Here is an 18434-nt window from a genome sequence, read left to right on the forward strand (position 1 = left end):
GGACTCACACGCAGGCAGAGAGACTCCTCTTCCTAAATGGACTGAACGATATTTGGAAGTGGGCGGCTGTCTCGTTGTGATAATGTTTTCATAGCATGAGCAAGAAGAGACTTCTCTTTCTAAATGGACTGAACAAGGTTATTATGGAAGTGGTAAACAGACTGAACATCTTAAGGGTTGTCTTTTCACATCGTCAGTGGGAGAAGGGAGGAAGGTGGGGGGAGGAGGAGAGTTCTGAAGGTGGTATTTTTTTTTTTTTCTTCTTTTAGGTCTGTTAATAAACTTCTTTATATTCTTTCAAGTTTGGTGCCTGTTTTGCATTTCTCCTAATTCTTATCTCACAGCAGATAAACAGTAATGAGTATTTTGGACCAAACCACTACACTTTCCTGTCTCAAAAGAAAGCAGTTAGAGAAATCCAGCTTCTCACAGCTTCTCTGTGAAAGCTTTCATTCTCGTGTGAGCTGGATGGACAACAGTTTGTAAGAATGTAAACCATTTCTACACCTGCAAGTTGTTGTGGAAACTGTAGAACTGTTTTCAGTTTTGTGAGAATAATATTTGGAAATGGGTGTCTTACTGCTCAGCCTGTCGCCTCGGGAGGTGGTGGGCCAATAGGCCAATCATGTGATTTTTCTTTCACAAACCATGCTGTAAATGTTATGGGTGCTTAAACGAGGTTGCTTCGGCCATACCTGGCAACCTGGACTTGTGTCGTGTTTTCACCGTTCTTTGGGAATAACAGCGACAATAATAGTAAATAAACATAATGTGGCTACTTATAAATGACTGATGTACTTCACACTTCTCAGCCACACCCCAATAGTCTTTATAATCTTTATTAGCCAATGTGTATGTGTTTATCAAACACTAACTTTTAAGCAATTACAATTGAAGTTCACAAATTATCACACCACTGGCATTATATGACAAGTCTCATATGGTCTACCAGAATACAACATCATCCTTAAGGAAAAAGTTAAGACATACTCAGCCATCTCAGAAAGTGACTCTGATTAAGCTGGAGCTTCAGATGCTCCAGTGTGTTTAAAATGAAAAAAACACCACGACCAGAATAGACACATATCCAGTTAGATCAAAACTTGAAATACTTGGAAAAAAAAGACTGAGTAATGACAGATATTTGGTTCTGAAGGGAAAAGAGAGTTGTTTCTTGGGGTAGCCTATGGCTTATGTCACATCATCACCTGTAACTTCATATCATGTTATCTTGGTCAACACTACTGTGCTGCAGCATAAGCCAATGCCATGTTGTAAAGTAACAGAAGCTGTAAGCAAAATCACTTCAGGCTAAATATCTGTCATTCCTGGGAAAACAAGGTAATTCAGGCACAAATCTCTTGAATGAGAAAGAGGAAGAGAAAGCTGGAAAAGTGTTACTTGGATTGGAAACAATATTTTCATATAATACTAAAAGGCACCTTTGGGTCTCTTGGAGTTTATCCCATAACAACAGAGACAACTTTATCAAGATTAGGTTCTGTTGCAGCTCAATATCATTTATAACAGTGTGCAAACAGACAAACTTTACTCATACAGATCTGTTCAAGCACCCTGAGGAAAAACAAACACTCTTGTTACATGGGACTCTAAGATGTCCATACTATAAATAAATTCTCCTTTCTCTTCTGGAAGTCCCACTTTAGCTCAGGTTTAGAGCAGCACAGCAGGTAGTTTGACAGGCTTCCAATAGTGTGTGGTTTACCACAAGTCTACTAGTCTTTAATTGATCCACGGAGTGCCATGCTCCTGGGAGCAGCGCCATCCTTATGTTTGTGACCATGGACATTTGAAAGTCAGTGCTAGACATGGTCCTAACATTTTTCTGCCCCTTCAGCAGTTCATATCACCAGACATGGTGAGTATAACAAATCTGTTACAACAACAGCAAAGGAGTTAAATACAAGAGAGATGAGGGCTTCTTTCATGCTCTTCTTTCCACTCATATCCATAGCAGGTAGTCAGTGGTGTCATTCCCATCAGTTGATTTTACCTGTATAGCAGAACAATTTTTTTCATCAATCCTGATTTCTGGGGTTTGTACCAATGTTTTCATCTCTACTTAGATGATGAAACTGCTTACAGCAGAGAAACCGTAGATATAATGGCCCCTCATAGCTGCTGAGAAATGAGAGCACTCTCAGGCTGAATGCATCTCACCAGGCAAGAAGTCAACCACCCTGTGGTGCTCCCAGCTGCAGTCAGAGCTGCTCTCTCACATGGATAAGCTTCAAGGCAGATTTTGATAAAGCTTAAAGTAGCTAAAGGTACACTTGATAAAAACCTCAACAGACAGCCCAGGACCTTGTTTTAAGGCTTGTCTTACCCTTGAAAAAAAGTTGTTAAGATGTGGGTGCCCCAAGGCTTTGCATATCTCCCAAAGGCTTGAAGGCTGCCACTTCCCTTGTCTGGCACACTGCTGCCACTGAGGAAAGGAAAGAGAGCAGTCCCCCTCTCCTGGGAGATACAGCCCAGCTGTGTGGCTGCACCAGGCTGGCACATGACAGACAGCTAATGTAAGAAATTCCTTCAGTTTCTAGAATAATACTTGCAAAATCTGAGTTTTCCTTAAAAGTGAGCTGAAAATTGGAATCATTCTGGTCCCTGTGAAATCCCTCCCTGGACCAGACACTTGATCTGAGATGCCAAGTAACCTGGGAATTGCTAATGAATGATAAGTGTGGTTTCTCCTCTTTTCTCAGATTTTATGACCTAGTTTCATCTTTTCTCTCAGGATGTGTTCATCCTGCCTTGCTGCACTTGCACTCTCTGTGACTTCATGTTCTGTTTTCAGGCAGTTTGGTCTATATGACCGCAAAATATTCCTTTCGTCTTCCAGCTGCTGAATGTGTAAGCCTGGCTTTTCCCAAAGAAATGCACTCCTCAGACAGGCTTCAGCTCCATCCGCTCAAGCTGTCACCATGCCAGGGACAGCTTTGCAACACAGCTACCAATAACTCTGGAAGTTGTTCAGATTTGCCATTTACTTGCAGAGAAATAAGAGCAGTCCATTTTGTCTGGGCTTGTCATCTGGAGGCTTTGGGTTTGTCCTGTGGATACATTTGGAAAGCAAATTAAATTTCATTTAATTTATCATGCTGACTAACAGGAATTTCATCCTTTTTCAGCCTGATAACCTGTATTTAATCTGATGTCCTTTTCAGGTGTTCTGGAGGTTGAGAAGGCCACAGTTGTAGACATGAACAGTATTTACTTTTATCTGTGTCAACTGCCTCCTGCTCTAGCACACCGGAAACTCCAGAACACTGAATATGTCTGCACTTTCTGAAATTTATGGTGAGGATAGAGATTGCTTAGAGTAATCTTCCCTGAGTTCACAGCAGCCCTGTCAAATCACCCCTGCTAAGCATTGGACATGTGATCTGGGCACCTTCCAGCCCCATCTCCTCCACAGTGCATATTCAGTGCAGCAGAGCAGCTGCCCAGCCAGGGAGCCCCCACAACCTGCACGAGCTCTGGAGGCTGGGGCTTCAATGTGTCGGTCAGATTGACAGGCATGGAGTAATATTTCCCACAGGTCATATTGGGATATATGACTTCCCCAGGGTTTTCCAGGCTTCTTCCATGTCTGGTGAGGCCACAGCATCCATTCCCTTTTCTGTTTGACAGCTCCCATGGCTCCTTACATTGAGGCATATTGTCTCTGTGATTTTATCCTTTTCATCACCCTCCTCCCTAGTGCTGGACTGTCCAAAAGGAACAGGAGATGAAACATTGGTACAGGGTGGAGTTAAGCACAGTAGCCTTTGAACATGCTGACAGGATATGAAACACGGCTTGTGTGAGCTAAGTGATACAATCAGAGCCACTGAGCTGCCGGGGAGGAACAGTTCATCCAAACTGCCTGATGCTTCTCAAGAGGCAGCACAGATATAACTAAGGGTCAGCAAGGACATCTGAACCTTGAAGAACTGCATGAGGCTCCCCTAACAAGTTTTAGTCACATTTAATAAAGAATACCAGGGAGCAATCACGTGTTGGGATCACAAAATTTGGTCTAGTCATTAGAGGAGAGACCTACAAAGGGGAGGACCAACATCCCAGGCCCAGCTGGTGCTCCCAGCTTCAGCAAATTGTGCTTTTCAGTGTCTCCATTTCCATATGTGTAAAATAAGACTAATGCAATTGTTGCTGCTATTATAATGATTATAAATGAATGCATTTTCTGTCAGCTGACCCCATTTTCCAATGCTTGCACCCAGTGATCACTGAGGTTTTTCCATGGATAGTCCTCCCAAGGAATGGTGAGAGGCAGCATGCAGGGGGGTGACAGGAGAGAATTCTTAAAGGATTTTGTCTTTGATTTCCCTCAGTAATACTCACAAGCACTGAGAATAAAATCTGTGCATGAAGCTGGAGTGCTGCAGGCACACTGGGCTCACAGAGCTTCTCCTCCTCTTGGACAAAGGCAACATCTTCCCTCGCCTGCCGTCACCTCCCATTAATGTCAGGAAAGTTCACTTGCTGCAGCTTTTGGAAGTGCAAAGCTAATATGCTTGTGAGGAGGGAAATGAGGCCATTTATTTGTCTAATAGGATAATGCTAACACGTAGCAAGTCGGGGTTCAGAAAATAGCATTTATTTTTGAATCATGCAGGAGGTCCTCTTCATTTTATTTATTCACAGGGCCTGAATCAATGGCTGCCCAGACAAAGATATTTAGCAAGAGCAAACACAAAGGAGGTTGTTCACCCTCGGCTCCAGATACAAATAGAGAAGAAAGAAGGAAATGTCAAATCTGCATAAACCCTGTATGGCTCCCTGGTGGGTATAAAAATACCTCTTTTTGAATATCATCTTGTAATTCCAAAAAGTTGAGATAACCTTTTCTTATTTTCAGCAAATATTTCCCTTCTAATCTTAATGTCATGTTTCACTTGCTAAAATTACAATCAAATCCCAAACCCATACCTCATTCTGTTGTTCAGATCTTACATCCATTCTATATATAAAAAAAAAATAAATGTTTTCTTGCCATATCTTTATTACAAAATACAGGAATTTCATCCTTTTTAGCCTGATAACCTGTGTGCAATTTGATGTCCTTTTCCTGTGTTCTGGAGGTTCAGAAAACCACAGCTGTAGACATGGGCTGTAAAAATGTGTAGTGCAGGATGGCAAAATAATTGCTGGTGGAGTCAGAAAACTTCTAACAAGTGATTATAAATGATGAATCCTGATAAAGTAAATAAGATTGTTGCTAGAAAATGAGAAACAAATATAGGAAAAGAGCATACTGCCCCAGAGGCAAAATGTGCTGCCTAGGTAACTTCTGCTTTCATAGGGATACAAGACTTTGTAAAGATACAAAATAGTTTTGTGTCAAAGAAATTATTCATATGGCCATTACTTGGCATAGATTTCTTCTCTTCATGCTCTTCCACAAACACACAGAGATAAGAGTCAGCTGTTCACCAGATTATGAAGAATATCACAATATTCATTAAATATTCAGAGAACTTAGGCTGGAGCTCAGGGAGAAAAAGAGAGTGTACCACCTCTGGAAGGAGGGGCAGGTAACCTGAGGGGGACTATAAGGTTATTGTGAGGTTACTGGGGAGAAAATTAGAAGGGCCAAAGCCAAACCAGAACTTAATTTGGCCACTTCTGTTAAAGACAAAAAAAAATTTCTCTAAATACATTGGCAGCAAAAAAGTGGCCAAGGAGATTCTCCATTCTTTGCTGGATGCAGGGGATAGCATAGTGTCAGGGGATGAGGAAATGAGGTACTTAATGCCTTCTTTGCTTCAGTCTTTAATACAAACCCGGTTGTCCTCAGGATACCCTGCTGGAAGTTAGTGAAGGGGAGTTGGGTGAAGCCCCCATAATCCAGGAGGAAATGGTTAGTGACCTGCTATGCTAATTAGACATCCACAAGTCTATGGGCCCAGACAGGATGCAACCTAGAGGAAAAGAGCTTGCCAAGCCACGTTCCATCATTTACCAGTAGTCCTGGTGAAAAAAATAAAACAACTGTGAGAAGCTCCAGTTGACTGGAAGTTGGCAAATGTGATGCCCATCTTTAAGAAGGGTGGAAGGAGGATCTGGCAAACTACAGGCCTGTCAGCCTGACCTCAGTGCCAGGGAAGGTTAGGGAGCAGATCATCTTGAGTGCCATCACAAAGGTATGTGCAGGACAATCAAGGGATCAGGTCCAGCCAGCATGGGTTTATGAAAGGCAGGTCCTGCTTGACCAGCCTGATCTCCTTTGTGACAAGGTGATCCGCTCAGTAGATGAGGGAAAGGCTGTGGATGTTGTTTACCTGGACATCAGTAAAGCCTTTGACACTGTTTCCCACAGCATTCACCTGGATAAACTGGCTGCTCCTGGCCTGGATGGGTGCACTTATTGCTGGGTAGAAAACCAGCAGGAGGGCTGAGCTCAGAGAGTGGTGGTGAATGGAGTTATATCCAGTTCCTGGCAGGTCACTAATGGTGTTCCCCAGGGCTCAGTTTTGGAGACACTCCTGGTTTTAACATCTTAATTGATGATCTGGACGAGAAGATCTAGTTCACCCTCAGTCAGTTTGCAGATGACACCAAGCTGGGCAGAAGTGTTCATCTGCTGGAGGGTAGGAAGCCTCTGCAGATGGATTTAGAGAGGCTGGAGTGATGGGCTGAGGACAAGTGATGAGGTTCAATAAGGCAAAGTGACAGGCCCTGCTTGGGTAACAACATGACACAGCACTACAGGCTGAGGGAAGAATGGCTTGAGAGCTGCTCAACAGAAAGGGCCTTAGGGTTTTTAAGAGCAGCTGAACATGACCCAGAGTGTGCCCAGGTGGCCAAGAAGGCCACGGGCATCCTGACCTGTATCAGCAATAGTGTGGCCAGCAGGGTTTGTCCCCCTGTCTTTGGCACTGGTGGGGCTGCACGTGGACTACTGTGTTCAGTTCCAGGCCCCTCACTACAAGACAATGAGGTGCTGGAGAGCATGCCTGGAGAAAGGCAACGGAGCTGGTGAAGGCTCTATCAAGCATTTTATGAGGAGCAGCTCAGTTCCTTATGGGGATGTTTAGTCTGGAGAAAAGGAGGCTCAGGGGAGACCTTATTGCTCTCTGTAACTATCTGAAAGAAGGTTGTAGTGAGTTGGGGGATAGTCTCTTCTGTCATGTTTCTAGTGAAATAACAAGAGGAAATGGACTTAACTTGCACCAGGGGAGGTTCAGATTAGATATTAAAAAAAAAATTGCCACTGAAAGTGATTAAGCATTGGAAAAAGTTACCCAGGGAGGTGGTGGGGTCACCATCTCTGGCAGTGCTCAAGAGGCTTCTGTGTGTGACATTTAGGTATGTGGTTTAGGAGTCATTGTGGTGGTGCTGGGTGGACTCAATGACCTTGAAGGTATCTTCCAACCTTGATGATTCTGTGATTCATATAATCCATTTTATAGGCAAGTTTTGCAGCATATGTAACGCCCAAGTCAATAGAAGGCTGCAGAACAAGAGCTAACAAAAGATTTCCTGTGAAAAGGATGGCACTTTGAGGAAGGAAACTGTTTATTTAGTGCTGCTAGAACTTATGGTCAGAAAATAGAAAACCCCTGAAGTTCATCCATTAGCAGCTGAAGCCCTGACAGCTTTTCTACTGCTATATGAATAGTAAATCACCTGCTGTCACCATCTGGATCTCAGTTCCTGGAGGAAGCCTGCTAGCCCCAGGAGAAGGTGGGCATTCATCATGATCATCCTCTTTCTGACACTCCCTGGGCCCCTCACAGACCAGTGCTGGAGACAACTTCTGTGCATCTCTTGCCAAATGTAGTCAGAACAAGCCTCTGGAACAGCTTAAATAGCAGCAACATGAGAAGGAAGAAACATAGTTTGACAGGATCTTTATTTTCAGAGATTTGAAATGGAACAGGTTCTTCCTACCTGCCTCTTTATCAAGAAAGCCCACCACTTTCTGGGGAAGAGTTTTAAATGCAGAAATTCATTGCGTCTTTGAAACGTGATCTGTTAATGCACTCAATTTTAGGAGGAAGGAAGAAAGGCTCACATTTACAGTGCAGAACCAAAAATAACATTCTTTGCTTTCAGGATCTCACTGCCACTCCCTGTGCAATGCAGTGAGCAGCTGCAGAAGGTACCAACCACAGAATACCTTCATCTGGGCAAGGGCAGTTGTGTAAGGAAAGGTTTAGATGTGTTGTTTCACAGAAGGATTGCCACTGCCCGATAAGGAACACAGTCACAGGATACCACAGGTAGAGTGCAACTTGATTCAATTGCCCATCAGAAAGCTGGGAAAAGAAAATATCGGCCATTTGCAAACCCAAGTAGTGCAGGGGAAAGGAGGGCAAGTCACGTTCCCCTGCATTCACAGGGTTCAGATTATCTACTCATTACGCTTCCCAAAATATTGCTTCCCACAGCACTCTGCAATGCAGTCTACAAAAGTGGAAGTAATCTGGGCTGCACAGTTGACTTCAGCTCTGATAGAACACTTGGTTGTGTTATGTGTAACGCTCATGTTATTGTCAGTGCGCCAGCAAATGTCATTGCTTTTTCTGGGAATATACCATGTCAGAAAATCATTTGGGGTAGGATTTTAATTTTCCATTGGGTTCAGCAGCAGCTGAGTGCTTTCCTCACCGCATGTCAGTAGATCAGACAAGTCCATCCTTCTGCTTCCCATCAGCACATGGCACAACAGCTTCCAGTCTCAGCAGTTGCAGCTCCCCCATCCGTGAGTTAAACCAGCATTTGTGTTATGGCCTTTTTTTGCCTCTGCTATGCAGCACTATGACTTTTCAGGTTTTAACAACAGTGACAGGAGTCCTCAGCATCCTGTCACAGCATTGCACTGTGAAATGTCTTTTTGGCAACTCCAAGTTTCAGGCTGATGAGTTCAGCAGCCCAGTTCCCGTGGTGTTAGAGGTGCTGGGTCAGTACCCCACTGAGCAAATCTGAAGACCCCATTGGACCAGACTCCAGCTAAATCCAGGATGGACAGACAGACAGTCCCAGCTCCAGAAGCTAAAACCTGGAAAACCAACCCAGATGCCTGCCCACCTCACTTACCTGCTGGAATGTCCTTTGGGGAAAATTCCCTGATATGACACCCCTTTAAACACTTCACATGTCAAAGTCTCAGCTCTTTGCTCATAAAACCAGCATGGCATAGTTCCTTCACCTACACGGAGTTGTGAAATTAATTATAAATGATTTGAGTTCATTATCTGAGAGGAGCTATAGAAGTGTGACTTATTTTAATAATGCATAAGTAATAATTTATTTAACATTTCTCTGTATTCCTCACCAGGTTCCTGAACCTGACTGTGCACTTTCCTGCTCTGTCTGCAAGTTCTCTCATGAAAGCTGACAATAAGCTTCAAACTTTTTTGTTGATGGTTTTTTTTTAGGGTAATGAGATTCTGTGTCACAGTCATTAAAGTTGTGGTACCTGTTCTGTTAAAAAATAGGATATCAAGTTTAAATGGAACAGGATATGACAAGAAATTAAAAGAATCAAACAACTACTTTGTAAACACAATTTGCTAAATCCAGTAACTAGAATTAGTCTTATTTCTCCACAGTGAGTTTATGCTGTGATGTGGCACATTTGTTTCAAGGCTACCGAGTCTGGATGGAGTAAAATGGAAGTTCAAACACTGAATGCTGTGTGCTGCTCTCTCTGCAGAATCAACCTGTGTTTCAAAATGACACAAAAATACAGCAAATGTTTATTTAGACTCCATTGAACTATACAAAAGGAAAATATTTTTCCAGGAGAAAAGAAAGAAATAACAATGTGTCCTCCCTATAATCTGCATTGCAGGGATACACATCTGAGGTGAGGCAGGCAAATATTCGGAGGCTGAGGCTGGTGAAAGCTGGTGGGCTTTGCCAAGTCAAGCACAGAAAGTCCTGAGTCAGCCTCGCCTCCAAAATCAGGCAACTGTAAATAGAAAGCTCTTTGGATCTATGATATTCTCGGTATTCTGGAGCTTTCTGTCTCTGTAACAGCAAGAAACATCCTGTAGATTTGGTTTCAAATGAAATCTGAGTTTGTTTTCTAGCTGAGGGCAAATGACAGCCCCTGGGGAACACCAAGATACCATTGGGTTTGTGGGGACTATGGCTTGCTGTGCCAGGCACAAGTGTAGGAGGGACTGGTGGCCATCTAGGCTTTAAATCCAGGTAAGGAGAAGCGTGTGTACCATTCCTTGGGTTTAGCCTTCCCAGGGTTTAGGCTTCCTCATGAAGATGCACTCACTAGGGGTGTTTGTATCTCCATGACTTTTGCTTGGCAGCACCCGCAAGAGCCAAGAAGCTGCAGGTTTCAAGGGAAGCAGTACCAGAGTCCAAGAAAGAAACAATGATAAGAGGTTTCTGTTACTGGGAGACAATTATTCAAACTGCTTCTTGCAGGGAGGGTATCTCGTTATCCTCTGTCAAAGACTTTGAAGCAGAAAGACACCTTACTTGGGCTTCAGCTTCCCCATTAATGGGGTTAAACAGGGAAAAGGAACAAGGAGAGGAGGATAAAGGAGCACAGCCAAACTTCATGAGGTTACTCCAGTTGGTGCGAGAAGCTGTCCAAAGAAATCACTTATTGAGGTTGATGTAATAATGTAACAGGAGCTGTTAAAAAAATGATTGTGTTACAAACATCTTGTGCGAAAGGATAATGCTTTTGAAAATATTTTCTAAGCTTATAAACTGTTCAGAGCACAACTGCAGTGCTGGAAATAGGAAAAGCAAACCACTGACTGGAGAACTGAAGGTCGCACTGGAACTCATTGGGAAGTAATTTTAATTTATTTACTAGTAGGAACAAAGTGAGAGACAGTGTTCTGTGCAGCTTTTGACTGTGGAGGGATTTTTCTTCTGCTGGACTCAGGGAAGGCATCATTTCTGTCATTAAATCTCCAGTTTAGACATATGGACTTGCTGCTTCTGCCTTTTAGCCTTTCTCCCAAAAGGACTGCAACCACCTTTCTCTGTTTCTATGCTCTTCCTTACCTTCACCCACAACAGGGACCTCTTACACAGCTCAGGAAGCACCATGGTGTATTACTCAAGGGGTATAGCCTTTCACAGCTGGCGCCTGAGTAGCAACCTCAGGACAAAAAAAGAATAATAACTATAAAAACCCAAAACCAACCAAACAAAAAAAGCAGAAACAGCCTAGGAAAAAAAAAATGCAGCAAAAAAGAAAATAGCAGCTGTTGCCTTAAGAGTATTTTTCTTTCATGTAAGTGTAATCAGAGCTGCAACACCGTGTTCCCTGGCAGCCTCCGGACACTGGTAACTAAACCCGGCGTATAACCCTGCCATTGGTTCTGCCAGGGATGGCAGAGGGCTAAGCAAGGGTCAAAAGTTTATGAGAGGCTGTGTCTGTGCTGACACGTGGAGGGGAGCATGTTCCCGCAGCACACACGGCTCTCCATGCGCTCGAAAGGTCACTGCAGCCGCCAGGCTGAGCGCAGCGCGGCGGGGAAGAGACTGGGCGGGAGCTGCACCGGGAAGGGGGAGCAGGAAAGTGGCATGCGGGGGGACCAGAGGGGGCTTCTGTGGGAAAGGGGCTGGTGGGAGACGGGAAGACATGGAGGTGGGACACGGAGAGACAGAGAGGTAATAATGGCAGAGGAGACTCACAGCCTGGGCTGACAATAGACTGGTCTCACACAGGCAGATGTTATGCTTGGCAGGGCTGAGGAGGGGACTTGTTCGGTTTCCCAAGACTGGGAAAAGGTCAGTAGGACAGAGATCATCCTACTAACAATGTTTCTTAAGTAATTGTTTCCTGTCTGCAACCATTTTGGAAAGGAATAAAGAGAGCATGATGCAGGGAAGCAAGCTGCACAGTATCTGCTGTACCATGAGGAAGGAACCACTGCTCTCTGCTGCTTTTGTGTCCAGAAACACCCCACACCAAACAGAGAACCTGTTCAAATGCTAAGACAAACCCGGGCAGCTGGGCCTCGGCTGTCTGCAGTAACCCACAGGCTGTGACCTCCAGAAAGTATTCCAGCTGTGCCAGACACTCTCTTCACACATAAAAACCTGGCAATAAAAGCTTTGACACCAACGATTGCAATGGTGAGATGAAGACAAGATGCATTTGGGAAGGCATCCCCCTCTCCTGTAAAGAGACAATACAGAAATGCCCAGTTTTATCCCACCCTTGGTTTTTGTACTTCCTTACCTCCAAGCAAATGCAGTGCAAGCTAGAAGTGCCAGCCCATGACACTGACATCACCTTTTCTTTGTGCATTGTCTTAAGTATACGAGACTTGCAGAAGAATCAAAGTCTTCACTATGTTGAAATGAATTTCAGTCTCATCTTTGGCTTCATTTCCTGTGGTATTAAATAAATCTTCCTACTAATACCAGAGGAGCAATGGAAGGCAGAATCTGCATTATCTGTATCTAAGAGAAGAAAAGGAAGATTAGTTATCGACCTGATTGATCTCAGTGTTATTGTTTCATAGCTAGCAGGCTCCATCAGCACATAATTGCCTCCAGCATGGAAGAGCCCTTGACTCAGCTGAGACTGGTACTCCCTGTGCCAGGTACGGACTGCCTACGAGACAGTCCTTGTCCTCATGAGTCATCTAAGTGGATAAAACAGTTCAGAAAGGCAGGGAACAAGCAGATCCCTGAGCACTAGTACTAGACAGACCGTATTTCCCAAGGATATTTTTTCCTAACATGACTGGTTTTTTGTCACCTTCTACAAGGTGGCCTTGTAGACAAAAGGGCATCCACATTGTATAAAGCCATTACAAAGAAAAAACCTCTAAAAAGGCTGACAGCTTACTGCATGAAAACCAAAAGCAGTCTTTGCAGAGCAGGACAGAACAGAAGGCAGAGTGCTAAACTCCTTCAGTTACAGATCACTAAATTTGAAGGAAAAATTAAGAAAAAAAAAGCCAACAAAACACAAACTCCAAATCCTCCTCAGCTCTGAAGAAAACTATCACCCATTGAAAACTGATATTTTAATCTTTACTTTGTCCAAGTCCAGGACAATAATTTTGGAGTTGCTGAAAGTACAGTAAATAAAATACCAGATGAAGACAAAAGCACTGGAAGTTGGTGATAACTAAATTCACTCTTAGTCATTTCTATGGGCTTCCTTTGCTGAAATGATGTAGGCTGCACCTAGAAAAAGAACCATTTCCATGAGAATTTGTAATTGTAATTTGTTATAAATATATCATAATATTTACAAATACAAAAAATATAATTTGTTATAAATACTCCATACTAGGCTCTCCAGCACTTAGTAACAAACACCAATCTGTTATGTACCACAGCCTAATGTTTGTAAATGTGTTATCACTAATTATCACTTTTCGGTGCTAGATATTTCAGTTTTGGGATCAAGTGGGGTATTTAAATGATTCTTGAGTACCACGGTGAGGAGCACTGTACAAATGCTTGTGATCAGATCAGGGATCTCAATGAAAGAAGAGAGAAAGAAAGGTCTTTGGCTTAATTACAGTGGCACTAAGCAGCCCCTGCAGTGTGGGGCTGGAGAGCAAGGACAGGCTTTAGCACCTACCAGCAATGCTGCTCAGTGTCTGCAAGGGCAAACGCAGCGGGGTGGGATTAATGGTGACACCCCGGAGCCAGGAACCCGTGTCACACCCACACAGCCCAAAAAGCCCCCTGGGGTCTCCCACACCTGCAGCATTCATGGTGACAGGGTAAAATATAAGATACACCACCATGAGTGCACAGTAAATTTTCTTGGCCACTGTTAAATATCTAATCCCAAGATCTGCTTTCTGACAGTTTTACACTAGGCAGGTCCCTTTCTTTTCATGAGACCATTCTGAGGTTTTTGCATATGAGGACAATTAAATATCACTCTCTGTACCTTGTAATGACCAGGGGTGCAGCCTGTAGTTCACAGACCCCATGATACTGAAGTCTCAGAGACCTTCTGCATACCTCAATTTCTCTACCTGTGAAACAGAGCTGAATATATTTGTGTCCATTTGGAAATTTAATGTCTCTAAACTGAAAGTACTTGGAGATTTTTCAAGCAAGCCTTACAAGTGTGAAATTTTTGAAAAATCAAATTTAAAAAAAAGTAAAATAAAGTAAAATCAAATCCTCAGCTTCCTTTTGTCAGCATGTCAAGTTTAATCATGAAGCATCAGCAGCATTTTACCATACTTACATAACAATGTGTTTATTAATTTATCCAGCAGGCTAACTCATGTTCCCATTGAGGAATATATAATCCTTAGCTATTATTTAGAACCTTTCATCCACAGATGTCAAAATACTTTACAAATGCTGCAGTGCCTTTTGTCAATGCATAACTTTTATTAACATCAGTGGAAAAAGGATTAAGCCAAACATGTTTCCTTGAAATAAATATTTATTAAGAAATTACCTTGTTTGTTCCACCTCACTGTCTTTCAAACGTGAGTGTCATCATAGCATTCACTGTTTACCCAGGGGCAGTGACTCATCCCTGCTCCGAAGGCGCTCTCAGAGGCCAGCAGTCATCTTTGTCAGAGCGCAGGGAGCACTGGAGGAGTGACTGTATCCCGCTGCCCATCTCCACTGACCGCAGCCTGCACAGCAAACAAAGGCACAGACGTAAATTAATCACACAATTGCATTAGTGCCCTCTGAACCAGCACACTCAGCTAGTCCTCCTCTGAACTCTGCTGCACTGAAAAGACCTTCAGCTGGATTATGCTTAAGCAAAAGCATTAGCATTGAGTGCAAAGCAGCACCCTGTTCCCTCCCACACGGACTCTCGTTAACCTAACATTGCCGCAGAGCCTTTGCTGTGCTGGCAGCGCCTCTGAATGCTGGGATGTGAAATAGTTTGGGGTTCGTATGCCTTCTTTTAGATCAGTATCTGACAGCCAGCAGGCAGCCCAGTGGCTGAGAGGACATGTCAGTGGTGAGCAGCTAACCCAGCAGCACGAATCCCCTCCCCCAGAGCATCACCGCTCTGCAATCGCTTGGTGCTGCTATTTCTGCCCAGCAGGTGAAAATACACCTCACAGCCAGCCTCATGTAGCCCAGATGATTATCCTCTTGCCCTGCCTTGGTGTCAGGATGAGGGCAGCAGGCCCTTAGGTACTCTGTTGGGTAGCCATAGATGGGCTCTGCTGAGGTGCACTGGGACTCTGAAACACCTCCCAACAGGATTACTGCTAGACAGTAGGTTGAGGAGGGGAATACTCCAAGGCAGAAATGTCAAGAAGGGGTGATAGAAATCTGATTTTCACCCCTGAAAGGCATTTCTCTGTAACCTAAGATTAATGTCAATACAAACCCGGTATTCAGAGCTCAGCACCCACTTTGGACTTTAACATCTGAGCCATCCTTTTCAGAATAGGCAATGGACTTGTTCTCTTAAAGCATAGACAATACTAAAATTGTTGTTACAATCTCTAGAAAATGTGGATGATTTTTCCCCATTCTTCACTCAGCAACACTGCTGGTTTGAAATTAAATCAATCTAAATTTTATCCTGCCCTCAGGACAGCAGTTAGCTGTACTAGCTATGCCAGGCAGTGGATGCATGGTTCATGGGGATTAAACTGAAGAGATTCCCATTTCTAATCCAAGTGCAGAAGTGAGATAAGCATGGAGATGTACAGCCATGTACCAAGGAAGCTATTTTAGGCATGGGCAGTAGCAGAACATCAAAAACCTCAGTACCAAGAGCTTAGGGGCTTGTGACTTCTGAGTGTGCAGGACACAGGCAACGGTCATGGGGCTACTGAACGTGAATGCTGCTGTCATTGTGAGAATATGGGCTGGGTCACTGCACTGCAGCTCAGTAATGCAGACTCGAGGAATTCAGCTCAGGTGTGAAGCATGGGGTTGTCTCTTTGAGCCATACTGAATCACAGAAATTGCTGTGTAGACTTACTTGATGCAGCAAGAACTCTGTTTAATGATAGATTTTTTGCAACATCTCTACTGTGAAGGGAAGACTGATCTCTTAAGCCCTCATGTCACAGGGGTGCCTGGTGTCTGTCACAGCAGAATGAGATTTAATTCAATTCTAAAATTTTCTTTCCACTGCAGATGTTGAAGGTGCAATATAGAAAGTGCAACACAAGTCAACAGTCTGTTACTCAAATGCTTTTGATCCCCATTTCAATGCAGTTTCAGCCTACATCAATATTGACCTAAGAAAGGTGGTTTATTTCAGCAACAGGTTTATCTGTTTATTAATAGATAAACTGACAACCGAGGCAAGAAAATATAACTCCAGCAAGACCAACATAGTTGATTTTACTTGTGATATTCAGTGTTGCCTTTGAAAGATTTTAAAGCAGTGTAACTGGGCCTCTGGAGCTTGCCAGCTCTTATTAACCTGGATCAGCAGGAAGGCAGGCAGGCAGAACTAAGAGGCCCTCATGATTCAACGTGACAGAATCTGACCTCTGTGTTTGCCTCCTGTGCAAATTCATGCAGAGCAAACTAATGCTTAAATGCTGCATCTCTATTAGAGACATGGAATTCCAAACACAGCCAATTCTCCCTGAGCTGCTCCCAGAGCCCAAATCCCAGAGTGGGACGATGCAAGCCAAAAATGCAAACCCCACCCGGGCCAGGCACCCTGGGTCTGTAGGAAACTTGTGGTCAATGGGCACTGATTGATTCCACCAGGAAAGCCTGTATGGATCTGGAAGCAAGAGGAATTTCATATGCTGCCCACAGCGCTGTGGGCGAGAAGCTGCTACCCTGCCCAGGCCAGAAAGGGCTGTAGCTACAAGACAGCAGAGATGGGCACACATGGGGTGCCAGAGGCTTTTGTGAAGGGCACAGGGTACAGAAGGGAGGGTGGAGGAGGGATGAAGAGGGCTGCAGCACTGTCTCCTCGCCTCCTTGCTTTGCCGGGAGGGCAGAGGGACACGCACAGGGAAGCACCCGACAGCGTCCCCACCATCCTGCAAGGGGCCCAGAGGAGTTGCCTGCAATGGCTGGTGCCTAGAAAGGAGGAATATTTTGGCACCGTGACTTAATCAGAAGGGCCAATGGCACAGGCTGTCTCCACTCCCGCTGCAGCGAGTGGCACCCGGCGCTGTGGGGCTGGCAGCCGCTGATGCAAGGAGAGGCAGCAAGCAGCCAGCAGCACCGGAACGGGAGCCCTGCCGGTCCTGGCGTCTCTCCAGAGAGAAGCGAAGCAAAACAAAAGAAAAAGTGACTCCCTGTGATTCAGTCTTTGACTTGTCCTAAAATAAACAATTCTCTAAGGCTCACAAATCACACATTAGAAAAGCCCCCGCCAACCAAAAAAGCATATATTCGTCTCCCTTGAATGCTCCACTATGCTTTCAACAACTAAAACCTGGAATAAATTTTCACTGCTTTTCTTTTGTGAACAGTAAATCCCTTCCTAAAATATGTATAAACTCAGAATGGGCAGCACTTTTTAGAAAAGAGTTTAAAAAAAAAATTATTAATGTTTTTTTTTGCATTGTATTTCATATGACATTATCATATTAAATTCAGTCCCATATGAAACTGTGGCATTTCATACTTACCTCGAGGGTGTTCCTGCTTATTTTAAATCAACACACTGTTTTATAGGTTTTAATGTTAAAGTGGGAGCTAAGGTTTGCTTTGATCTACTGACTTTTCTGACTGAGCACATTAATGCTCCAGACTGACCTGAAGATTAAGAAATAATATGTAATTCTATTCCTGGAACTGTGAAACATCTTTGCTCTTTGCACAACTTTTAATTTTTTACACAGAAAGGCATAAACCTATATTTTTTTCCAAATCACCATTGTTTCTGCTATATATATTTTATTACTAAACATGCCAGAGAGATATAAACAGAGAGAAAAAAATCTTGTTTGTCTTTAATTAAGAACATTTTTTGAAGCACTTATACAATGGTAATGTCAAAGGTTTCACACTTGTACTTGATGATAGCAGATGTTGTACAAATAACAAGGTAGAATCAACCCCTGTAGAGAAAGAAGATTTTAAAAATAGGGCTTATTAAGAAGCAGGAGGGACATGGAGTTGTTTTTGAAACTGGGGCCTTTCCATTTTCCAATATGCCCCATTTTTTCCATCCCTAAGGGTGTGACTGTAGCTCCCAATCAGCTCAGGTTTTGGGGAGAATTAACACCTGCACCGGGAGCCTCTGCAAAGGCAGGAATATGTGCAGAAAACTTGCACAGTCACAGCTGAAAAATGGGACAAGCTGGGTAATATATTCACCATCTGTGGTACAAATAGAAAACACTGAAGACCACATCTAAATTTTCTGCCTGAAAATGACCGTGGGTGAGCATTTGGCTCACGTTTAAATGCAGAACCATGAGCTTTATCCTCCTCCTCCTCCTCCTACTCCTCCTCCTCCTCCTACTCCTCCTCCTCCTTCTCCTCCTCCTTCTCCTTCTCCTTCTCCTTCTCCTTCTCCTTCTCCTTCTCCT

At 43.7% G+C, this 18434-nt stretch overlaps 1 long non-coding RNA gene across 4 annotated transcripts in view; it reads right to left on the reverse strand.

The window, feature by feature from the left end:
• Window positions 1–7862: 7862 nt before the first annotated feature.
• LOC121673991 overlaps window positions 7863–18434 on the reverse strand; it is a 28859-nt gene continuing 18287 nt past the window's right edge. For 2 of the 4 annotated variants that reach the window (XR_006019389.1, XR_006019388.1), the window contains exons 2-4: window positions 14402–14585; window positions 12197–13964; window positions 7863–10629 (exon numbers count right to left, since the gene is read on the reverse strand). This is a non-coding gene — a long non-coding RNA (uncharacterized LOC121673991). Of the gene's footprint in view, window positions 10630–12196; window positions 13965–14401; window positions 14963–18434 lie in introns of those variants that run through there. The other 2 variants (XR_006019390.1, XR_006019387.1) reach the window with 2 other exon arrangements.

The sequence above is a fragment of the Corvus kubaryi genome, unplaced genomic scaffold, assembly GCF_017639235.1.
Source record: "Corvus kubaryi isolate FWS band 111438036 unplaced genomic scaffold, C.kubaryi_AGA036_p1.0 66, whole genome shotgun sequence".
NCBI classification, from domain to species: Eukaryota; Metazoa; Chordata; class Aves; order Passeriformes; family Corvidae; genus Corvus; species Corvus kubaryi.